At 52.0% G+C, this 17,150-nt stretch overlaps 5 non-coding genes across 5 annotated transcripts; 2 read left to right on the top strand and 3 right to left on the bottom strand.

Moving 5' to 3' along the window:
• Positions 1-990: 990 nt before the first annotated feature.
• Positions 991-1,062, bottom strand: TRNAE-CUC (transfer RNA glutamic acid (anticodon CUC)). Its single transcript has one exon. It is a non-coding gene; the product is annotated as a tRNA-Glu (tRNA).
• Positions 1,063-1,349: 287 nt separating this feature from the next.
• On the bottom strand, positions 1,350-1,421 carry TRNAG-UCC (transfer RNA glycine (anticodon UCC)). Its single transcript has one exon. It is a non-coding gene; the product is annotated as a tRNA-Gly (tRNA).
• Positions 1,422-2,043: 622 nt separating this feature from the next.
• On the bottom strand, positions 2,044-2,115 carry TRNAD-GUC (transfer RNA aspartic acid (anticodon GUC)). Its single transcript has one exon. It is a non-coding gene; the product is annotated as a tRNA-Asp (tRNA).
• A 605-nt stretch (positions 2,116-2,720) lies between these two features.
• TRNAL-CAG (transfer RNA leucine (anticodon CAG)) lies at positions 2,721-2,803 on the top strand. Its single transcript has one exon. It is a non-coding gene; the product is annotated as a tRNA-Leu (tRNA).
• Positions 2,804-4,468: 1,665 nt separating this feature from the next.
• TRNAG-GCC (transfer RNA glycine (anticodon GCC)) lies at positions 4,469-4,539 on the top strand. The gene has a single exon. It is a non-coding gene; the product is annotated as a tRNA-Gly (tRNA).
• Positions 4,540-17,150: the final 12,611 nt, after the last annotated feature.

Below are 17,150 nucleotides of genomic sequence, written 5' to 3'. Positions count from 1 at the left end.
CCAGAGGCTGGAGAGGGTGGGTGGGTGACTGGGGTGAAGAGAGGTTGGCGAAATGGGTACGAGCATGCGTTTCGATGGAGGCAATACGTTCTAATAATGTTCCATGGCAGAGTGGGGAGACTAGGGGTCACAACGATGTATTAGCGTGTGTTTCAGAGCTGGAAGACAGCACCTGAGGTGTTCCCAACAGGTAGAGATGACAGATACCCACGGGATGGATGCCCTTCATCCCCTCAGTTGATCATCGATCGCCACGCAATCTACACGTGTTACCGCATGTCACAGGAGTCCCATCAATATCATGTCCGCATGAAGAAAAACATAATCATGCTACAAGGGCGATTGTCACAGCTCTGGCTCCCCAGCGCCATGGCCCGTGGTCTCGGCTCCTCAAGTTCCGCTGCCATTTCTACCAAAGCCGCTGACACCCGTGGAGCCCAATCACGGATCCCGCGCTCCAAGGGTCTGGCACGCCTTGGAAAAGCCAGTGCGCTTGCTGGCATGAGTGGCTCTGGCACGTGGCCCAAACGCTGGGCGCAGATCCCCCGCAGCCGAGAGAGAAGTGGCCCGTCAGCCACCCGGCTTGGCTTGGCGGAAGCCGCTCTGCTCGAGAGTCCTGGCCCATTCCGTGGCCAGACGAGGGTGCGAGGTGGGCGGCGGCGGTGGCGGCGGCGGCGGCGGCGGTAGTGGCCGCGGTCACCTGGCGGCCATGGGAGGAGAAAGCCTGACCCGGCCGGTGGGCCTTGCCACTGAGAAAGAGTGGGAGGGAGGCGAGCACCTGACAAGGAAGAACTGTGACGCGGATGTTGCGAAGGTGGCGCCAGCGAGGCCAAAAGGACGGAGGGGTGGGGGTAGGCGGGGAGGTGGGGGCGCACGTGGAGGCCGCCGGAGGTTGTGGCTGGGGCGCCTGAGAAGCGAGGGAGCCTGTTGGTCAAAAGGGGAGGTGTGAAGGGGCCTGGCAGTTGGCAGGCAGAGCCAAAGAAGGAAGGCTTCCCTGACCGGGAATCGAACCCGGGCCGCGGCGGTGAGAGCGCCGAATCCTAACCACTAGACCACCAGGGAGAGACGGCCTTCAGGGCCCGGCTTGCGCCTCCTGGCCCCAGCGCCTGTGGCCCCAGCATTGGGCGCTACCTTGGCGCCTGTCCCCTGCTTCCCTTTAAAACAAACACCCGCAACCAGCCCCGGAGACGCGGGCGGCAACCCGCCCGCCCCAACCAGCAGCTCTGGCCCTGTTGGCAGCACACCCTCCAAACACCGCGCCCCTCCTTCCCGGGCGCACACGCACGCAGCCCCTGGCCAAGCTCCGACACGAGCCCCGCGCCCGGGACCTCCGCAAAAGGTCGGCCCGCTGCGTTGGCCGGGAATCGAACCCGGGTCAACTGCTTGGAAGGCAGCTATGCTCACCACTATACCACCAACGCCGCACGGCGCGGGCAGCCCCGCCACGCCGGCCCGGGGCTCCCACGAGCGCGCCGCCCACGCCCGGCGCAGCAGCGCCCCGACGCCCCGTCCGTCCGCCTGCCCGCCCGCAGCTCCGCGCTGCCACGGCCCCGCCAAAGGCCGGCCCGCGCCCCACCGGTGCAAGGCGAGCGCGGCTGCCCCGTTCCGCCCGCGTTCTGCGTCTGGGGGCGCTCTCGCTCCCTGGCAGACCCGGGCCGCCGGAGTCCTTCTCCACCAGGTGTCCGGGGGGCACACGGCCGGCGTCCACAGGGTCCTCAACTCCTCCGCCTCCCACCGACCGCCGCCGGGCCCTGTGCCAAGTGGCAGAAAGCCTCTTCCCACAACCACTTTGGGCCGGCAGCTCGCTGGGCGCCCTGGGGGCCAGAGGAGGCCGCCCGGCTGTGGCGATCAAGCGGCGGGCGAGAAGAAAAGGGAGGAGGCCAAGGGGGCCCCTGAGGCCAAGGGGGCCCAGAGGGCCCAGGGGGCCAAGGGGCCAGGCAGGTCAGGCCCGGGATGGCGCCCTGCGACTAGCTGGAGGGCGGAGGAAGGAGAAGGAGGGCCCACAGGCTGGGTCCGAGGCGGCGGCCCTAAAAGGACTGCTGCCTCCCCGTCGGGGAATCGAACCCCGGTCTCCCGCGTGACAGGCGGGGATACTCACCACTATACTAACGAGGACGACGGCCACGGTCGCCGGGACGCCAGACCCCACTCCGACCGCGGACGCCTAGCCCTGCCTTGATCCCCTCCCCCGACCGCAGGGGCCCCGCGCCTGCTCGCCCTCCACCCGCCACCCGCCACCCGCCACCCGCCACCCGCCACCCGCCACCGTTGGCGCGGCCTACCCCGACACCCAAGAAAGCACCCTGCAGTCCCACTGGGACCCGGAGCCGGACCCCGACAGCTACCGGAGCGGCGTGGAACCTCCCCTTGCGCCCTGCCTGCCGTCTCCAGCGCGGGGATCGCGCCGGCAGGAAGAGGCTGCGGGCGAAACAGCCAGGCTGCCGCTCCTAGGACGTGGTGGGCGCGCGCCCTGCGGGGTTCCGCCAGCGGAGGCGCGGGCGCGGGGGCGGGCGGCGGCGCCCGGCCGGACGCGGACCGTTTGGGTCCGGGGTGGGGACGCGGAGGCGTCCACGCCAACGCCGGCCGGCTCCGTTCACTCGGCGCCCGCTCCGGCCCCGCGGTCCGTCGGTTGCGCACCGAACCCAGACAGGCGCCGGCCAAGGGCGCCGGCGTTCGCGCCGGGTCCCAGCCAGGCGAGCGGCGACGCGCCCCGGCGCGCCGTCAGGATGGCCGAGCGGTCTAAGGCGCTGCGTTCAGGTCGCAGTCTCCCCTGGAGGCGTGGGTTCGAATCCCACTCCTGACAACCCGACCTTTTGGCCCGCCCGCCGGAGGGCAACGCCCATCGCAACCCTGGAGCACCTTTGGTCGGTTCCTGCCTTGAGCCCTTGCCCACTCTCCAAACTCCAGCCCCCTGGAAGCAAGCCTCCAAAACGCCGCCGCTTCTCAGGCACGTCCCTTCTTCCTGCCCACCCGCCGGCCGTCGCAGAAACAGCCCAGGACCATGCGCCAGCGCCCGCGACCCTTTACCGATTGCCCTTCGGACAGACGCACTCCCCACCACCTCACACGCCCTCTTCCCTGGCCCCACACACACAGCGAGCGACCGCGACCACCTTCCACGCTCTTCCCTACCTATCTCCTCCGCCCGCCTTCTCCTCACTCGCCCAAACAGACGCAGCCCAGACTCTGCCCCTATTCCTCCTTTTCCCGCCTTCCTCCCACCGGCCTCCGCCCAGCGCCCAGCGCCCAACGCCTTGAATCGCCGCTGCGCTGCCCAGAGGCCTCCGGCGTGCACAGCCCGCTCGGTTTCACCCTCCAACCTCTGACCGCCGAACAGCAGCGAGCGAGCGACCCGCTCTTGGAGCCGCGCACACTTCTCCCACCACAGGCACGCCATCCAACATCCTGCCCTTTCCTCCGGTACCCCTCGGACCCCGCCTGCGCATTCCACTCTCCCGACGCCCTAGGCAGGTCGCCGATCTCACCTCGCTACTTGTGCTCCCTTCCCGCTAACACCTGCCTGCCGGCCCACCTGCAGCCGGGACGCCTGCCGGCCAGAGGCAGCGGGATCCCTGCACACAGCCTGGCAGGCGAGTCCGTACCCGGAAAGATAGCCAACGAGGAATCACCAGCGGAAGCCCTAGATCCCCGTCACGCGCCCACAAACGCCAGGCCCCGCCGGGACAGCTCTGCGCCACACCACACCGCATCCCCACGCGGGAAGCCGCGGCCTGGGCCGTCCCAGCCACACCCAGCGCGCCTTCTCCCGGGTCAGCCAGCTGCGGCTCTGCCAAAGCGCTCCTCCGCTCCTTTCTGGCGCTCCAGCCTCCCTACCAGCCCATCGGGGCCGGACCCCGAGTGCGAGCCGGTGGCCTGGGTCAGAGCGCAGAAGCGAGGCGCCCACGGACTTGGTCTGCGTTTCTGAGCCGCACGCGGCGGCTGCGAGACCCGTCCCCCATCGCCGCCCCCGCTCGCTGACACGCTGACACACCCACCCCCACACCCACCCGCAGCTGACACAAGCGAGAAGGCCAGCCCGGCCGGAACAACAACAACAACAACAACAACAACAACAACAAAGAAAACAAAACAAACACAAAAGAAAAACTCTGGGTCTGGGCCGGGGATCCGCGCTCAGCAAGGCCCGCCACAGCTCAGCTGCCCACACGGGCATTCGGGCGCGGGCCACGGCTGGTCCTTCCCCTGGCGACCCCGGCGGGCAGTCTCTGGGCTCTGGGCGGCAGAGAAAGCGCAAGACGGGAGGAGTCGGCCTCTCTCCCTCCGCTCTCCCTCCGCGCCGCGCCCCAGGTCCCTCGACGTGACGGGAGCCTCCCCTTCTGCTCGCCCCGTCGGGCCAGCCTCTCGTGGACGGCCCAATGGGAAGGAGACCAATGGCAGGCGGTGACCAGTGAACGGCGGCTGGTGGCGAGTTCCGCTGTGCCAGCTTCCGTTGGCGTTTACCATCGGTGCATGGGTGGTTCAGTGGTAGAATTCTCGCCTGCCACGCGGGAGGCCCGGGTTCGATTCCCGGCCCATGCAGCACGCCCTCCCATTTTGGTGCTGCTGCTGCTCCAAATGGAGCTGCGCTCGCCTCTGCCGCCTCCTTACACTCCGGGCGCGCCAGCGTGTCCTGCAACGGCTGCGCTCCCACGCGCGATGCCCCTCTGCCCTTTCTTCCGTGCCTCTCTCCACTGACTTGCGGGTGAGGCTGACCCCTACCCCCTTCCTTGGTAAAAACAACCCCTCCAAACACGAAAGCACGCCAGACACCAGCCCTTGGCAACCTCCTGGTCCTGTTTCTCTTCACTACCCTGCCACCACCTCTGCCCGACGCATTTCACTTCAAGGAATATCGCCAGGCACCACGGGCTTGCACCCACTCGCCCCACCTCTTCTCTTCACCCTTCACCACCTCTACCTCTTTGTCTCTCTCTCCCCCCCTCGCTGGCTCCCCACATCCAGAAAATGCTCTTCCAGTAGCAAGGAAGTCGCCACTCCCGGGAGTAACTTGTCTGTTTCTCCTAGGGGTCACACAGTCCTTAACGCGACTACAGGAGTATACGCGTGGCACGTGCACGGTCTACATTCACCGTATTCCGTCTACTCCACGCTCCCCTCATTCTGCTCGCACCATCACTGCCCTGTCGCATCTCCCTACCTAACTCCAGACCACCTCTTTAGTGGAGGATGCTGCCTTGTTTCTGTCCCTCGGACCTCTTTTCATCTGAGCCCCTGGCACATGCCTGAGACCTGAATGTGCGTCCTAAAGACGGCTTATTTATGTCTGGAGTCCAGTTGCATTCCGTACCCCTTCGGGACGTGGGACGTGGCCTCCAGTCGCTCTGTCACGATGTCTGCCCCACCCTGGGCTGCTTGCTACCTCACCCCAGCCCCACTCCATACTCTGATTGACCGGCCCACGTAGCATCCCAGTCTCCACTGTGGGGGTCCCCTTTGACCACACAGACTTCCTTCCTGCCTAGACCAACCCGCTCTAAATGTACTGTTCTGTGCAGCCTTCAGGCTCAGCCCTCCCTGCCCCGCCTTTGTCTCACCCCCACCCGCCCTTTCTCTCTCTCACACACACACACACACTCACACACCTCTCTCTCTCTGTCTCTCTCTGTCTCTCTTTCTCTCACTCTCAATGTCTCTCTCTCAGGCAACTCTCCCTCTCACCATCAATGCCCCTGTCTCACACGATTCACATCCCCCAGTCCTGGCCTGCTTCAGGTTGTGTCACTAGCTGGCATCCCTCATATCGCACAGGTAGCTGGCACAGCCAGCTCGGAACATGCCCCCATGCACTAGGCATCTGACCAACCTCCTTCTGGCTGGACAGCCTCACTCCCAGATCTTAATAGTCAGGCTTTGCACCCCCTGGACACCCTGGACTCTTTCTCCCACCTCCCAGCATGCAGCATGCTTCTGTCCTTTCTTTGGTGTCAGCCCCTTGCCCCAGTTTGGGGTGGACTCCAGCCATGGGAATGTGCACCTTCCTTCGTCACTGTCACCCATTGACATCCACCCACATCATTCTGACGAGCAAGCCAGCCTCCTGTGGGGGTGGCAAACATCTCTATCCCCGATAGGATCTGGTCTCTGCAGGTTATCAGACTGTGCCAGGATCCCATGAATGACACGTGACAGGTTTGTGCAGTTGGTTGGACGTCCACTTTGACCCTAAAGAGTTTTTTGGCAGTAAGTCAACTGAGCTCTGCTTTTTAGTGAGGAAATCAACCCCACAACAAGATCAATGCAGGGATAAATAGAGGGTTGGAGAGCTGTTCTATGGAGGGGCTGGGAAGAAATTCCACAGCAAATATAGGTGTTGCAGATAGATGCCATCTCCTTATGTTCCTTGCCCTTTGGAAATAAGATAGAGTAGGTGAAGACATGGGAAATAAATGTCACCTAGAAATCTATCTTAAACCCTGACTTTCCACACATGCTTTGGTTTGCTTGGCTGTTGGCTTTTCCCCAGGAGCTCCTGTATCTCCGTGCTTCAACGTCTGTTGCAAGGTTGGTCTAACTCTTGGGACCTCTCAAGATTCATTTTCACATCCAGAATAGGCGAGAAACTTAAACTTTTCAACTGTAAGTGGGAGCTTGCATACATGCAGGCACTCTGCCTTGCACAAATATAGGCACAGACACACACGCAAACGGGCAACGGCTGGCACATGTGCATGCCACCTAATCTTATTAGAATCTGTGCAATAAACACATAGTAATGGCCAGCTAACAGGTATATGAGGAAAATGCTCAGTATGTCCAGTCGTCAGGGAATATAAATCAAAACCACGATGAGATTGCATTTTACCCCAGATAGGATGGCGATTTTTAACCAGAAGGGAAAATAACTGAATTTGGAGAGGAGGTCGATAAAAGGGAATACTTAGAAACCTATCTCGGGAAGACAAATAAGTACAGCCGTTAGTGTTAAGAAAGTGAGTTTATTTCCAAATGGCAGCATGTGCATTAAGAGCTAAGGAAGCATAGGTGGAGTCAGTTTAAATGTTAGCTACCTTTCCTTTGTTTAATTCTAGTGCTCTTGTAAGAAATACCAGTTTAGCTAGTTGTGTGCTTGTGCCTGGAGAGAAAGACACACGTTAAATAACATCATTTAGAGTGCCTAAGGCATATCCTACCTGATGGAGTTCTTGCTCCACAAAGGAACTTCCATCCTTGAAGAAAGTACAGTCTGTATCTTCTAGGGGGGTTTCCATGAGATCCTCCCTGGCTGCAGAGGTCTGTACCACTTGTTCACAGTTATCTTTAGGTTTCCCGGTTTTCTAGGGATGGACAGCAGCTGGGTTTAGGTGACAGCAAGTTTTTAACTGGATTGAACGCCCTTCTTACAGCAGAGCCTGATATTTAAAGAGCTGTCTATCCGTTAGCCAAAGGTTTCCCCTAGAGGACAGCAATCCTGCTACACTATGTGGAGGTATAAAGAGTTTTGCCATTTCCCAGGGTAACTTGGTAGCCTCTGGTACCAGTAGGACCACTGCTGCTACTGCTCGGTGTCGTGCTGGCCATTCTTTAGTTACCAAATCAAGTTTCTTACTCAGGTAGCCCACTGGTTGTTGAGCTGATCTTTGGGCTTGAGTTAAAACTCCCAGTGCCATTCCCTTCCTTTCTAACGTATAAAGATTGAAGGCCCTCCCTGTGGGAAGGCTGAGGGCTGGTGCCTTAAGTAAGGCTTGTTTTTGCTGGTTAAAGGCCTTTTGAACTTTAGGTTCCAAGGTTAGGAAATGAGTTTTAGCTACCTGAGTTTCTTTAGTAAGGTGTTATCAGGGATGAGCTATCTCACCATACCCAGGTATCCATAGTCTGCAAAATCTTGTCATGTCCCAAAATCCTCTTAGTAGCTTGAGGGTCTTAGGAAGGGGGAAGGAAGAAATAGGTTCAATCATTTCTACCCCTAATGCTCTAGTCCCTACAGACAACAGTAAACCCAGGTACTTCACTGAGGTTTGCCAAAGCTGGGCCTTGGATTTTGAAACCTCATATCCTTTGTCAGATAGGAAATTAAGAAGAACTTCTGTGTCTTCCTGAGAAGCTTCCTTAGTTGGGACACAGAGCAGGATGTCATCTACATATTGCAAAACCCTGACCTGAGGATGAGAAAACTCAGAGAGGTCCTTTGATAGTGCCTTTCCAAACAAGTGAAGACTATATTGAAATTCCTGAGGCAGCACCATCCATGTTAGCTGGGTTGTTTGGCCAGAACTTAGAAGACAAACAGGTATGGAGAGTTAGGATGTAATGGTATACAGAAAAAGGCATTCTTTAGATCTAGGACTGTGAACCATTAGTTCCCTCAGGTATTTGAGTTAGCAAGGCATAGGAATTAGAGACCACTGGATGAATTACGACTGTGGCCTCATTAATGAGGCAGAGGTCCTGAACTAGTCTCCATTCCCCATTGGGTTTTTGTACTCCTAATATTGGGGTGTTGCAGGTGCTTTTACAGGGTTTGAGGAGGTCCTGCTTTTTCAGGTTATTAATAATGGCTTATAGCCCTTTCCTAGCTTCTGACTTTAGGAGATATTTTCTCTGGTTAGGAAAAGAAGTAGGATCCTTAAGGTTGATCTGGACCGGCCTAGTGATTAAAACTCGACCTTATTCTTCCTTCAGTTGCCCATACTTCTGTATTAATATTAGCTTCCACCAGGGAAAGACAAAGAGTTTCTTCTGGGGCTATAAGGATGCTGGCGGCCATGTGAGCTAAACTGTCTCTATCTAGTAAAGGAGTGCGACTTTCAGGCATGATTAAGAAGACATGTGTAAATAATAGGTCCCCTTAACTGCAAGTAATGAGCTGAGAAAAATATTAGGTTAGAATCTTTCCTGAGATGCCCATCATGGTCATGCTATGGGAAGAGGGGAGGCCTGGATTGGAAAAGAGAAGAGAGAGACTGGATCCAGTGTCCAGAGGGAGGTCCACCCTCCTGCCTTGAATTTCCAGAATCACCTGGGGCTCCTGAGCAGAAATGGAAGTTTGAGCCTCTGGAGCCAGGGGTTTGAGCTCTGGGGCCCATCAGTCCTGTTGGACCGTCTGTGAGATTGGTTCTGAACCCAGTGACCTCCATCTCTGGGGACAGTCTAATCTCCAGTGGTCCCTGATACCAGCTGGACAGAGTTGAGGTGGCTTCTTCTTGCTGCCTGGACAATCTTTCTTAAAGTGCCCTGACTTGCCACACTGGTAGCCACTCGTGGATGCACCTTGGGGATCCCGGACTTTGCAAGCTTGCAAAGCAGCTACTAGAGACTCTGTCTTTCTCTTGTGTTTTCTGTCTTTCTCCTGGGGCTTTTCCTGGTCCCTATTATAAAAGACCGAGGTGGTCACCCTCAGGAGGTTTTCCAAGGTCCTATCTGGTCCTATAGCCTGACTCTGCAGTTTCCTTCTAATATCGGGAGCTCCTGTGTAATAAACTTGTTCTTTAGGATCAGCCATCCCTCAACTGAATAAGGGGATAAGGAGGTGTGTTTTATTAGTGCATCTCTCAGCCTTTCCATAAAGGCTGAGGCATTCTCATCTGGCTTTTTGCATATTCATGAACAGTTTAGAGTAATTAAGAGGTTTGGCCCTAGTTCTTTGTAGGCCCTCCAATATGCACATTAAAAAGTGTTTCCTTTTCCACTCATCTTTGGAGTCATTGGAGTTCCATTCAAGGTTGTCAAGAGGTACCACCTCTCTTCCTATTGGGAATGATGATTCCCCTATTTCTTTGCCTTCCATATTTTCTCTTTTCCTTTTTGGCCTACTATAGGAGACATATTCCTCATCTCCAAACTTCTCTGCTATCTGTAGAGCTGACTATTTTTCAGCTGTGGTTAGGGTTTGGTTTAAGAGCAGCATAACATCCCTTCATGTGAGGTCAAACACCTGAGTTACATTTTGGAAAGCTTGTGTATACCTATCAGGGTCATCAGAAAATCAGCCTAATTCTCCCTTTATTTGCCTAAGGTCCTGCAATGAGAAGGAAATTTGAACCCTAAGATGGTGTCACCTTCACTGGGCATTTCCTGTAGGGGTAAGAGCAAAGTTGGGGGAGTAGGGAGTTGTGGAGATGTTGGAACTGGAGGAGCTGATGACAAAGTTGGAAGGGGCTCTGAATAAGGGGGACAAAAAGGGCCAGGACACTCAATTGCTGCCTCAGATGGTTCCCCCAGGAGCTGCTTCTCTAGTTTTGGGGAATCATTCCCTTTGGGCCTGCGTGATATGACTACTAAAATAACTGGGTCGATTGTGCAATGCTTGAAAAAGTCGAATAAGAAGGTCCTGCCCTTGTGCAAAAGCAGAGTTTCAGGGTCAAAGGAGTCTCAGTGCTTTAGAATGTACTCAAAAGGAGTCCTTTGTTCCCTCTTTCCTTTCCAGTGGCCCAAAGTAGAGAGGAAGACAGTGGGAGCATGCTCCCAACTGTTTTCCCTCCTTGGTTCCCTGGGCCCTGGCATCCACTAAAGGTGCCACCCATGGATGCAGGCGTGACCTGCAGCCATGGATCCAGAGGAGCCAAATGATGGAGTTAGTCATGCTCACCCATGCGACTCTAGTCCTCCACTTGTGATTTCCCTTTGACTTCCTAGACTTGTGTGATCTGTGTGGCTCTCCGATAGATGGATCTCAGGAAAGAATATGTAACAATTGTATTTGGCAAGGCCCATTAATAGAGGGAGTGTACTCAGTTGAGTTCTATAATCTGCTATTGTGGCCTGCACTAAAGCTTTTATTCTTAGGCAGTGGTTGTAGTCAACTTCTGGACATAAAAATCTCCTTATTATTTAAGTACCATTTTAGTTAGGAAAATAGGTGTCTTAAAAGACTGTAGGAATCGAATGGTGGTTTTTCTGCTGATGGAATAGTATTGGGGCTAAAATTTGGTTTTGGAGGACATTTTTCTCTCACTGTTGAGTTTTCCTATTCATAGATGGGACATACAGCCTGGTCTCTAGTAGAAGGGAGAAAAAAGGGAGGAGAATTAGAAAATAGAGTGTTTCAGCAAAGGGCCTTCCCAAGATGACTCATGGAGAGGATTTCTATTCCACTAGGTGGTGCTGTTTAAATATCATGTGCTCTCCAAACCAAGCGGGGAGAGAGAGATGTTTACTGGGGGCAAGGGTGGGGTGGTGGTGCGAAACCTTTTGTTCCTAGAAAAATCACAGAAATGGCATTCCCTTGAGCTATATTCCTGGTTACTGTGGCATTTGTTGATCTTGACTAACAGGATTATTTTCCTGAGCTGTATAAATCCCCACAGCATTGCATACAGAGATTGGATAAGAGACATGGTGATTATGGACAGGAAAGCAGGAAAATTGCCATAGAAAAAGCTGGAGATCCTGTTGCTGACATCCAACAGTGTGGCAGTTGGAAGCTAGGGTTAGTCCAGAAGCCTTCAGGTAATACCGGGGTGTGGCCCTGGCCTGGAACCATCAGTTGCCTCTGGACCTTTTCCAGCCCCACATGACAGCTAGGCTCTCCATGAAGGAAACCGGTTTAAACAGAGCCAACTTTCCCAGCACTCTGAGGCCACTAGGGTATTTGCTAAGTTCCCCCCACCAAGTCTATCATCTGGGTCTTGAGATCCGTGGCCACCTTAAAGGTTTTTAACTGGCCATCAGACACTCAGTTTTTAGTTTGATATTAAAATTGAGGGCAGAAGGCCCTGAAATGAAAGTAAATATTTGGAGTCTGCTCCTATCCTCACCCTTCTGATGAATCTACTTTGGATCCTAGATGGGCCTCCACAATGAAATGGCCTCATTGTCTGAGGTGATACCCAAGGTCTGTTGTCTCACAGTCAAGGAAATCAAGAACGTGAACACACAGAGAATGAGGTTAACAGCAGAAGTTTAATGGGTGAAAGAAAAAGAATAGCTCTCTGCTAGAGAGAGGGGTCCTAGAGAAATGGGTTTCCAGATCTGCAGTGAAACACGGGGTTTTATAGATGTCTGGTGAGGAGGCAGTGTTTGATTTACATGGGGCATGAAAGATTGGTTGGACTAGGTCTACCATTTGCATAGGTGAAAAAACTGGTTAGGACTAGGTATGCCATTTGCCTAGGATGCAAATTTCTGGCCTTCCCCACCCTAATATTTTATTATGCAAGTGGGTCTTCTTCCTGAGCTGGGCCATGTCGCCTGTTCCTTTACTGTACATGCAGTAACAAAAAAAAAAGGGAAGATGGTACCTGAATGTTGGATATGCCTGGCCCCCGGGTAGCCCTTTTCTATTAGCACAGCTGCTGGAATTCCCCCCGTGCAAACTTCCAGCTTGCTTATGTATGTTTGCAGCTCAATGTTTTAGGCTGCTCTTTGTTAGGAAAAAATAATTTCTTGGGCTGCTTTTTGTTAAAAGAGAAGCTCTGTTGAGGACTCTTTTACCCTCACTATCTGCCTAAATAATTTCTTTCTACCTCCTGTATCATCATGGCCACCAGTGGACCCACCACAACCACCACCATCACGACCACTACCATCAGCACCACACACTGTCACTTGTATCTGGCCACTGATTGGGTCGGGACTCTCCAGCAGCACTGCTTCCACCAAGCCAAGCCTGGTGGCTGACAGGTGGCTTCTCTCTCAGCTGGGAGAGATCTGTGCCTAATAATTGGGCCACTTGCAAGAGCCACTCACGCCGGCAAGCTCTCTGGCTTTTCCAAGGTGTACCAGACCCTGAGTCCAGGGTTCATGATTGGGCCCCACATGTGTCAGCAGCTTTGGCAGGGATGCCAGCAGAACCTGAGGAGCTGAGACCATAGGCTATGGTGCTGGGGAGGAGGAGCTGTGAAAATGACTCTTTTAGCATTATGATGTTTTTCTTCATCTGGACATGATATTAATGAGATTCCTGTGATATGTTGTAACATGTGTATATTGTGTAGTGATCCAGTAGTGATCCAGTGAGGGGATGTAGGACATCCATCCCGTGGGTATCTGTCATCTCCACCTGTTGGAAACTTCTCAAGTGCTGTCTTCTTGCTCTTTGGAAACAACTCTAATACATCTTTGTTACCTATAGTTGCCCTACTCTGCTATGGAACATTAGAACGTATTCTTTCCATCTAACCACATGCTCGTACCTATTTCACCAACCTTGTTGGAGGCCATACAAATGTTTCTTATGATTACATATAATTGAAGCCTGTCAGTAACAATATGAACCTGTGATCAATTAAGCAGTTGACCAATCATTACCTCCTCCTCCTTACTCTTGTTATCCAACAAATACAAAGGGCTGTAGAAGCTCAAGGGCTGCTTTGCTCACTAGAGGCAGGGAGATCTCTTCTTCTTCCCTGGTTCCCCTTTCTTTAAGATAGTTTCTTTTTTTTTGTTATCATTTCTGTCATTGTACCAGACATAATTACCATCTCAAGCAGTAACAGTAGTAACTGCTGTAGTGACGGTCTCAAGTAGTAACTGTGGCAGTCTGCCACAAGTGGCTCCTGAACAGGGACTATCAGGGGCAAAAAGAAACCTGAAGGGACCTGAAAAAGGCCTGCAGGGACAAATAGAGATAAGTAGAGATAAGCAGCGACAGATAGGGACAGATAAGGATAGATAAAGACTAGCAAAAACTAGCAATATAAGGTCAGTGTCCCAAAGAAGTACAAAAATAGAGACTAGCAAAGACTAGCAGACATTTGCAGGGACAGATAGGATCCTATAGGGACTTGAACAAGGAAGGGGTGCTGGAACAGAAAAAATTAACAGAAAAAACTAAAACCAACCAGATAAACGAGAAATCCCATTACAAGTCTGCCAGCAGCAACATAAGGTCAGTGCTCTAAAAAGGTACTGGTCAGTGCCCTAGAGGTACAAAGAATGGGAAGTTTTTTAATCAGAGTAACATGAGGAAGAGTTTGGTTATTTCTTTTCTCTTTTTTTGTTTGGAGTTGGGTACATACCATCTTCTTGTCATTATTTCAGGGTTTAAGAGAATTTTTTTGCCCCACCTATAGCACCTATAGAAAGTAGTGAACACGAGAGGGAGAATGAAAATTGGCTTGTACCATCTTTTGTGACTACAGAAAGGCTACCTTTAGCTTTGGCTTTCATGGATTGTAAACATGTGCTGGCACCTGTGAGGTGTGCAGGGGACTTGGGAGGTTTTCTCTGAGCTTATCAAGATGTGGGAACTGAGTTTCATTGCTCTGCAGTATTGACTCAAGTAATGGCTGCTTTGGTAGCTGACAGCTCTAAAAGAAACCAAGGGTCAAGCCCTAAAGTGGGAAAGTGTTATAAGTGTAGAAAAATTGGACATTTCAAAAAATAAGGCTGTCATACCTCTGGGAAAAAGGGATCTTGTAAACAGTTCCCGTCTTAACAGAAAAAACGCCAGGAGTTTGCTCTCCTTGTAATAAAGGAAATCATTGGGCTAATCAATGCCGCTCAAAATTTCATCAAAATGGCATCCCCCTGTTGGGAAATGAGAAGGGTGCCTGGACCCAGGTACCTCAAACTATGAGGGCATTCCCTGTCCAGACCACGACTCTGTCTCAGGGGAGGTTACCGGAGGCACATTGATTCCCTCTCCCTGGGAACACCTGGAAATGCAGGATTAGATCTCCTAGAGAACAAATTATGTTAATTAGAGGAAACAAACTCACTAAGATTCCCATTGGTATTTGGGGATCTTTGCCAACAAGATACATTGGATTGATTTTGGTAAAATCTGTCTTAACTTACAGGCCCAGGAGTTGTTGATTTTGATTGTGAAGGAGAAATTCAGGTAGTGGTAATGTCACAAGATCTTTGGGTTTTTGAACTGAGAGAGTATATTGCTCGGTTGTTGCTTATTCCCTGTAAATTGTACCCTTCTCTATGCAAGGAGTGAGGAGGTCAGGGATTTGGAAGCACACCTAAGAGATTTATCTATCACAACCCATAGCATCTCATAGACCCACTTGTGCAGTGTAGATTGAAGAAAAGTGTTGTGGGCTTATGGATATGGGAAAAAGACTCCCGTGGTGATAGATCTTGAGGATTGTTTACGAGAAAGATAAGTCTTCATTTGCTTTTTCTGTGTCTTCTGTTAATCAGAAAGAGCTGTCTCTCATCAGTGGAAAGTTTTACCCCACGGTAATTAACCAAAGAGGCAGAAGCTGAGTTACAGCTTGTAGAACAAATGCTAAGCAACGGCATGCCTCCTGGCTACAACCACAAGAGCCTTTGCCTTTGTTTCAGTAGATTTACTAACGTGGGGACGAGGGTATGCTTGTGTCTTCACAGAAGATGAACAAACCATGTGGGTGTCCTCAAGGTGTGTATGACCATGGAACGGGAGACTGGAGGGACCCATGGATCCCAACCATGGACCTGGTTCCCCCAGTATGAGCCATGAACCAGTTGAATTTGAATGCAAAGATGGAACGAGGACCAACTGGAGTCACACTGACATCAACCCCCATAACATGGGGACAGATCAGGAAAACCACACAGGAAGCTGAGAAACTGCTACAGCACCAGGGTTTCACCTTTTGCTTGAACTCAGAGGTACAATCGATGCTTAATGGACCAATGCTTTGTGACTGAACTCCTCTCTACCCTGAATACAAGAGACTCTAATAGGCAGGAATATAATCGCCTCTATTCAGTACGAAGAAGTTGCAGAAGACGGACCTTCATCCTTCTGCAACCCGTAGGATGAAAGGTCCTCTTGTAAAAGGGAAGGGGGAAATATGTAAGAAGCATTCAAACCAGAGCAACTCTATTTTGAATAAGGGCTAAGAAAAATGAAGCTGGATCACCAACTGACAATGAAGGGTTGCACAGCCTGCAATTGCCTTGCTCAACTGATTTCAAAACAAAAAGATATTGGAGGATGCACAAATGTTTCTTATGATTAGGGATAATTGAAGCCTGTCAGTAACAATATGAACCGGTGATCAATTAAGCAGCTGACCAATCATTACCTCCTTCTCCTTACTCTTGTTACCCAATAAATACAAAGGGCTGTAGAAGCTCAGGGGCCGCCTTTGCTCACTAGAAGCAGGGAGCCCTCTTCTTTCCCGGTTCCCCTTTAAGATAGTTTGTTTTGTTTTTCATTATCATTCCTGTGTTTGTCCCTTTGTTCGGTTGTAATGATGGTCAAGTGGTAACAGTAGTAACTGCTGTAGCAATGGTCTCAAGCAGTAACAGTAGTAACTGCTGTAGCGATGGTCTCAAGTAGTAACTGTGGCAGTCTGCCACAAACCTCTCTTCACCACAGTCACCCAAACACCCTCTCCAGCCTCTGGTATCTACTATTCTACTCTCTACCTCGACAAGGTGAACTTTCTGAGCTCCCATATAGGAGTGAGAACATGCCCTTTCTTTCTGTGCTTGGCTCATTTAATCTTACATTGTGACCCCCAGTTCTATCCATGTTGCTGCAAATGAGAGGATTTTCTTCTTTTGTGTGGCCAAACAGTATTCCATGGTGTATATATGCCACATTTTTTTTTCATTTCCTGACTGATGGACGCTTAGGTTGATTTGATGTTTCTGCAGTTGTGGATAGTGCTGCATTAAACACGGGGGTTCAGATATTCCTCTGATATCTGGATTTCCTTTGCTTTGGATAAATACCCAGCTGTGGGATTGCTGGATTCAATGGTAGCTCTACCTTTAGTTATCAGAGTGGGCAGGTATTTGTTTTGTTTTGTTTTGAGAAATCTCCATGCTATTTTTCATGATGGCTGTACTTATTTGCCTTCCTGCCAATGGTGTCAAAGTCTTCCCTTTTGTCTACCTCCTTGCCAGGATCAGTTATTTTTCCTTCTGTTTAATGATAGTCATCCTAATTGGGGTAAGATGACAGCTCATCGTGGTTTCAATTGGCATTTCCCTGATAATTGGTGATGTTGAGCATTTTCTTCAGACATGTATTGGTTGGCCATTCCTATGTGTTCTTTGCCCACTCGTGAATGGGTTTAGATGGTATTTGTATGCGGTGGTGGTCAGCTGTGTGTGTGTGTGTGTGTGTGTGTGTGTGTGTGTGTGTGTTCCAGGGATTGCTTACTGTTGATATGTTTGAGTTTTCTGTGTATTCTGGATGTGAAAATGAATTTTGAGAGTTCTGGTTAGTTAGACCAACCTGGCAATGGAGGCTGAAGTGGGGAGAGAGAGGATCCATTGGGGAAAACTGAAGAGTTAAACTG

Source organism: Macaca nemestrina, chromosome 1, assembly GCF_043159975.1.
Source record: "Macaca nemestrina isolate mMacNem1 chromosome 1, mMacNem.hap1, whole genome shotgun sequence".
Classification (NCBI taxonomy): Eukaryota; Metazoa; Chordata; class Mammalia; order Primates; family Cercopithecidae; genus Macaca; species Macaca nemestrina.
The sequence above is the reverse complement of the archived record's forward strand: the minus strand, read 5'-3'. Positions and strand labels throughout refer to the sequence as shown.